This window comes from Penaeus monodon, chromosome 11 (genome assembly GCF_015228065.2).
Source record: "Penaeus monodon isolate SGIC_2016 chromosome 11, NSTDA_Pmon_1, whole genome shotgun sequence".
NCBI classification, from domain to species: Eukaryota; Metazoa; Arthropoda; class Malacostraca; order Decapoda; family Penaeidae; genus Penaeus; species Penaeus monodon.
In genome coordinates, this window is record NC_051396.1 from 26,102,523 (window position 1) to 26,110,022 (window position 7,500).

The 7,500-nt window shown below is 45.8% G+C and overlaps 1 protein-coding gene across 1 annotated transcript in view; it reads right to left on the reverse strand.

The window, feature by feature from the left end:
* The window catches only part of LOC119578867 (dynamin-like), a gene marked incomplete in the record, with an annotated part of 96,558 nt that overhangs the window by 59,198 nt on the left and 29,860 nt on the right, over positions 1 to 7,500 (reverse strand).

Below are 7,500 nucleotides of genomic sequence, written 5' to 3' on the forward strand. Positions count from 1 at the left end.
CCAGTGCCATTACCTGATGTATCTGGTAGCTTCACTCCAATTCAACCTGAAAGATCATTTTAGAAAAGGAAAGGGGAAATAGAGCCTGAAAAACACATTCACTGATGCAAGCTTATTTTCTCATCTTACCATCAGGATCAACCTGCTGTGACAACTGTATAGCAGCTGAGGTTGCAACATCAGTATTTGCTGGTGTTACTGCCAAGATAATGCAAGTATTCCGAGAGATGTATGTAAGAATCATATCCTTTATCTGCTGGACAACATCTGGTGGCTGATCCCCAACAGAGACAGTGACGAGGCCAGGCAGGTCAATGAGGGTCAGCGACAACACTGTAATGGATACCTCTTGATTTTCTGTCTTAAAAAAACTACATGCATTCACAAAACCTCATATCAGTATCTCATTATCCCAAATTAAGGCACAACTACCGAAACTGATCACAAATAATGCTGTATAGATATCAAATCCATACAAATAGCGATGGAGGACCTTTCTCAATCAATGATGCTTGTGAAAATAAGGAAGAAATGTCCAAATAAATCCTAGCCATTCAGATTTACACATTTTGTATATGAGCTAGTGCATTTCAGGACCCTCTTCCTTCATGGGAGCTTATATGGATTACTTGTGAAATCAAGATTTTCTGACAAATTTTGGTGGCAATGTGCCCATTACTGAACATTCAGTCACATTTGTTGTTTTCTGCAATTTCAGTTTTAGCTTCCAATGTCAAACAAAGGATGAAATGTGTGAATAGGGTTCAGTAAATATGGATAAGGAACACCTGAGAGGGCATTGTATATGCAGTATAACACCACTACCTTTATTTCTTCATGCTGCTGTAGGTTTATCACTTGCATCTGATGTTGCTGACAAGATTAGTAGTATTAGCTGGCAACACGAATCTTCTTAGGATTACCAACTTTTAGTGTCAAAAATAAACTTAAACACAGTTTGTGTACATAATTCATATTTTAACATATTTTGTGTATATAATCAATAACCTGGAATACTAGTTATAGGTTTCCTGTCTGTTAACAATGAATCTCTCATGCCTATAACTACTATTTTCATAATCATACAATATTCTATAATATTTAGAAGAAATACAGTGCTTTCCTTTAAAAAAAAACTAAACTGCAATATTTCAAATCCAATGAAGTGATAGGGCCCGAAACTGGGAAAAGTTTATTTCCTTCTACTGACCTATACATTCCAACCAATACTTTTACCTGCAAAATGCTGTAAAGCTATCTTATACCAAGAAATTAATATGAATCCTGTACAATTTTTAAAAGAAGGAAAGAAGGAAAAATAAGGGATAGGGAAGGGAAGGGAAAGTAAAAGAAAGGAAGAGAGAGAGAGAGAGAGAGAGAGAGAGAGAGAGAGAGAGAGAGAGAGAGAGAGAGAGAGAGAGAGAGAAAGAGAGAGAGAGAGAGAGGAAAGAGAGAGAGAGAGAGAGAGGAGAGAGAGAGAGAGGAAAAAGAGAGAGAGGAAAAGAGAGAGAGAGAGAGAGGAAAAGAGAGAGAGGAAAAAGAGAGAGAGAGGAAAAGAGAGAGAGAGGAAAAAGAGAGAGAGAGGAAAAAGAGAGAGAGAGAGAGGAAAAAGAGAGAGAGAGAGAGAGAGAGAGAGAGAGAGAGAGAGGGAGAGGGGGGGGGGGGAGTTGATTGGAATATCTGCTTAAAATAAAACTTGCAAAAATTAATCAAATCATCACGACTGGCCGGAGGTGGAGGAGACTTACTTTGCTTTTATCTTTACAACTCATTAATGAAAAAAGGCAAGAACTGTCACAATGCATGCCATGTCGTTACTATTAGTGCCATATCCAATGGGTATAGTGTGATGTCATTTAAAACTGATAGTCAAACTTTTTTTCAGTCCTGACCCCCATTTTAATTACGGTCGAGATATTCGTTTCGCAGATAAAAGTGACTTCGCTCCCTGAAGTGGGAACTCATTCCGTCCTCTTTATCATTAAAGCGTTTGGTGAGGTGTGCATCAAATGTGGAAATGGTTTCTTCTGTAATGTTTGAGATTCATTAGCTGCATGTGCCATTCACACTGCGGGGAGTTGAAAGGTCTAGCGACATCATAAAACACAAAACTAGGGCCGTCTTCCGCATGTGCGTCTGCAACTGGATTCTGCAGTTACTCCTGATTCCAATAAGCAGAAAAAAAGTCGAATGAACCCTACAACATGCTTCCTGACCAATATCATATCTGACACTAAATTAAGACGAGGTCGCTTCACCAAAGCCACGATTTTCCTTCAATACAATCGAGTATAAAATCTACATCCTACTCAAAGCCTCCATTACTTAAGCTCTTGGCACTTTCGATAAGTGGGTATATAACGAAATCTCTCTAGGAGGCCAACCTAACAAATTAATGCGGTCTAGTTTCCCGTTCTTTTCTTTCGATAAAAGAAATACACATCATATAACCCTGATACGGTGGCGACCTTCGGCAACTTCCCTTGGGAGAGAGGGGGGGGTGCTTGGTCGATCAGCTGACTCCCGGTGTTGGGTACACCATCTTCCATTGAGATACTTACTCTCTGATTTGTATACAACATCAGTATTAAAACCATTTAATATTAACAGTAATACTGTATAATGACACTATTACCAGCCGCATTGTTTTCAAACGACAATAATGTTAAATCGACCCGATACTGAGACTGAAAATCATCTTTAAACAGGTCATAAAACACTGGGTCACGGGAAGGGGAGCTCCCCGCTCCCGGCAGGTCAATACCACTCTCACCCACTCCCACACACCAACACATGGCACCCGACAGACCTTGGGATTTGCTGCTTTCAGTAATAGTATGGGACTTCTGCTCTTTCAATATATGGGACTTCTGAAATAAGGACACGCCCATTCGATAGCATAAAAGGACAACCTAACCCACAATGAACAGAAAACTTCTGACATGAAAATGCGTCAACATATGCAGAGCGATTTGATATATAATCTATTTAACATCAAAGAAATAATGACTGCGTACAATCAGGTATTAGATTGGACTCTGGGTTATCACAATCACTAACTTTTATAACATAGACTCCGCTGCCCTATCGGGACTAATTTTCATCCACTCCTCTTTATCCCTCACCCTCACTCATGCAAGTACACACACTCTCGCACAAACACACGTGCGTACGAGTGCGCGCGCACGCATACACACAAACCAACAGACACACACACACACACACACACACACACACACACACACACACACACACACACACACACACACACACACACACACACACACACACACACACACACACACAAGCGTGCGCACATACATATGTCCCTCCTTACACATTCTCTCATCATCTTTCATACCATCCAACAATTCTCACTTCTTCCTCGTTTTGAATTTTTCCTTCTCGTCTTCCTCGCATTTAAACCGTCCAGTCTGCTGGCCCATCATTTCTCGCCAGCCGAACGTCATTATTCGAATTCCGGGTAAAAGCCGGTTACAAGTCACATTCCTTGGGCGTGCATTTTCCACCCTGCCTACTTGTGAATTTGTTTACTAGGTCTCTCGGTTCCTTCTGCTGACGTTTACAACTTCTAACTGTTTTTATCATATATCTGAAAGATATATGATAAATACTATGTATTTACCATTATGAAATTTCTGATGTTAAACTTTTCATTGTCCTTGCGGCGGGGCTGAGAAAAATAAAACAAAAACAGAAACCCTTTCGTATTAGGTTGCCATTCGTATGTTTCGTTGTATTTATGGCTCTTAGATGATGAAGAGGTTATTGACACTAATGACGCACTATTAGCCGTGAACTTTGTCAAATGAATAGGTAATTCTGTCCTCGCCATTACCGCTGGGGGAACGCGAGTCACTTGGGTGGAGGCGCTGCGAAATGAGGCTGCAAGAGTCGTTTTTTTCGTGAGTAATTAGCGTGGGCAAATACTTTGGGTATGGACTTAAAGAGGGAGGGAGGGAGGGAGGGTGGAGGGAGCGAGGATAGGGGGGAGAAGGAGGAGGAGGAGGAGAAGGGCGAGGAGGAGGAGAAGGGCGATGAGGAGGAGGAGGAGGAGGAGGAGGAGGAGGAGGAGGAGGAGGAGGAGGAGGAGGAGGAGGAGGAGGAGGAGGAGGAGGAGGAGGAGAGGGAGAGGGAGAGGGAGAGGGAGAGGGAGAGGGAGAGGGAGAGGGAGAGGGAGAGGGAGAAGGAGGAGGAGGAGGAGGAAAAAGAAGAAGAGGAGAGGAAGGCCACAGAAAGGGAGACAACGAGAAGGAAGGAAGCGGTTAAGACGGGAGAGATGTAAGTATCCATAAGGAGATGGTGGGGAGGGGACACAATCTCAAGCCCTGATGGTTTATTATTGATCTTCGCAAAAATTCAAACGCTAAAGGCCAGAGACTCTCTCATTCACCTTATCACCACCTTATCTCCCCCTTCCCCGTAGCCAAACTCTCGCTCCACCCTACGTTTCCACCCCTCCAAAGCCGGTCGAAGCGCCGCCAAGCCACTCCCCCTCCCCCGCCACAGCAACACCCTCGCCACGTAAATCCAAATTCAACTTTCCCGGGGCAGCAAGGGCAGTGGCATCCTGGGTGTACGCTGCATGCCGGTATCTCCGACCTAACACACTTTTAAACAGCAGTACCGCACGCTCCTTATGGTGTGTGTGTGGGGGGGGGTGCTCGTGTGCACAAAGCCGACGTGTGGATGCGGCTGCCTTGACCACCCAGTGCGTAAGGAGGAGGGGGCCTGCAACATTCGCTCCCGTGTGAACCTGAGTGGGAGAGGGGGGGTAGGAGGAAGGGTTGGGAGAGGGTGATGGGGAGGGGAAAAGGGGAAAGGGAAATGGGAAAAGGGGAAAAGGGCAAAAGGAAGAGGGAGGGGAATGAGGAAGGGAAAGGGGAACGAGAGAGGAAGAGTGCAAAAGGGAGACGTGGGAGATAAGGGCCAAGAGGAAGGGAAGGATGGGGAGGGAGAGGAGTAAAAGTAATAAAGGAAAAGTCACAGGAGGAGGAAGAGGAGGAAGAGGAGGAGGAGGAGGAGGAGGAGGAGGAGGAGGAGGAGGAGGAGGAGGAGGAGGAGGAGGAGGAGGAGGAGGAGGAGGAGGAGGAAGGGGAGGGGGAGGGGGAGAAAAAAGAGGATGGAAAGAGGAGGGGCATGAGAAAAGAGCTGGGAAATAGGAGAAAAGGAAAAATGGAAAAAAAAGCAGGGCAGTGAAGAAAATAGCAAAGCAGGAGCACACTAGGAGGATGAAAAGAAAGGAGAGCCAAGTGATAGAATATGATTAACATAAAGAAGCGAAAGGAGACGAAAAAAGGAGAAAAGAAGAAAGGATCGGAGGAGCATGCAAAAACAATGCAGCAAATAAAAGAAATGTACTTCACTGCGGGGAGAATGAGCAAAGACGAAAAATAGAATGAAAAGATGGAGACGAAAAAAAAAGATGGGGAAAATATAACGCTCTATTCAAGAAAACGGAAAGCAAAGGAAAAATGACAAGTAAGGAAATAAAAAGGAGAAGAAACGAAACTTTAAAAGATCTGGCGCTGACGGCGGGACAGCGTAGATGGCCAATGTTGTAGCCTCCCACGCACGCGGACTACACCAACATTGATTATCGGTGCCGACGAAGAGGAAGACGGGGGAGAGGGGGGAGGGGAAAAGGGGGAGAGGGGAAAGGGGGAGGGAGAGAAAGGGAAAGGGAAGACAGAGGAGGCAAAGGTAGGGCATACAAGAGAGGGAAAGGTAAGGTGGTGGGGGGGGGGGGAGAGAGAGAGAGAGAGCGAGGGGAGGGAAGGGGGGAAGGAGGGAGGGAGGGAGGGAGATATGGAAGGAGGAGAGAGAGAGAGAGAGAGAGAGAGAGAGAGAGAGAGAGAGAGAGAGAGAGAGAGAGAGAGAGAGAGAGATAGGGAGGGAGAGGGAGAGAGAGAGAGGGAGTGAGAGAGGGGAAAGAGGGAGAGGGAGAGAAGGAGGGGGAGAGGGGGGAGAGAGGGAGGGGAATAGGGAGAGAGGAAGAGGGGAATACGGAGAGAAGGAGAGGGAGGGAGAGGGGAATAGGGAGAGGGAGAGGGAGAGGGAGAGGGAGAGGGAGAGGGAGAGAGAGAGGGAGAGAGAGCAGAGGGAGAGGGTTAAAAAGGAAAAGGGGGAAGTGAGAGGAAGAGATTGTATGATGAGTTGATTGTTTCATTCATTCATTCATTCATTCACACAAACGCGAGACTAGTTAGACTAGTTATCAAGGTTAGTCACCTAGCTCCGTAACTCCCACGAAGACCATAGGGTTAACATTAAAAATACGAAATCATTATGGAAGTACGAAAAAATGGAAAAATATGTGGATACCTACTTTCTCTTATTTCACCATTAGTTTTTCCCACCAAGTAGCCTCCTCGCATCTTCCCCATGGTCTTTCCCTAAGCAGCCAATCATTTGCCATGCCGATTGACACTTACAGCTTGCAACTTGTACACACAAAGCCGGACGAGAGAGAGAATCCCCGACTGCCTCGCCCACACCCTTTCCACGTCGCCCCCCCTTTTACCCTTTACCCTTTCTACCGCCTCTTGGGTCATCCCCCTTACTTCTCCCTCACGCGTCAACCTTTATAATCCTTCAATGTCCATTCCACCTCCTACTCATACTCCCTCCTTCCATCCCCCCCCTCCCTTCCCTTAACCGAAGGAACCCCCTCCTCCCCTATCCCCCTGCTCACAACCCCTCGCTGTCGCTGTTTTAACGTGTCACTAATAACACGTCAATCTCCCCCGCCTCTCCTCTCCCCGTCTATTTAAACCTTTATGCGGGAGCCCCTTAATAACCTTCGCAATTCATCACGACTTGTCTCGCTCTCGGCATCACGCGTGCAGGCGTGCGGGCGCGTCTTCATTTAAGCACGCCGGCTAGGAACACTTACCAAAATGAGATAAAATGCAACAAAAGACGGCCCTTGAAAGAGACCACAGGGCCACGTTCCTAGTTCTTGTTCTTGTTTTGTCTAGCTCTATTTTTTGCTCGCTCTTACTCTTGCTCGCACTCACTCTTCATTCTTAAACCCTCGAGCACTCTCTCTTATTTTTCAATCGATTCGTTTCTTATGCTCTTTCTTTTGCCCCCCTACCTCCCTATCTTCTCAATTCCCTCCCTTATGCTGCCCATATTTCTCGTCCATTTTACTTGCACTCCAAAACTCAGATCCCTCCTCTATCCCTCACCTTCGTCATCCTGTCACGGCTTCAATCTTCAGTGACACCCTCCCGCTTTCAACTCCCCTCTCCCATTCCCCCTTTCGATTCCCGTATCTCACTCGCTCTCTCTTGTTTGCTTGTTTGCTTGCTTGCTCACTCGTTCACTCACACTCACTAGTCCACATTCTCACTGATTCCTCCCCTCCTTTTCCTGTCTATTTCTAGCACTCTCACTTTCACTCTCACTCTTACTTGCTGCAACACCAAAAACTATCGCTATATATATTGTCTCCAACGATCTCAACACCTACTT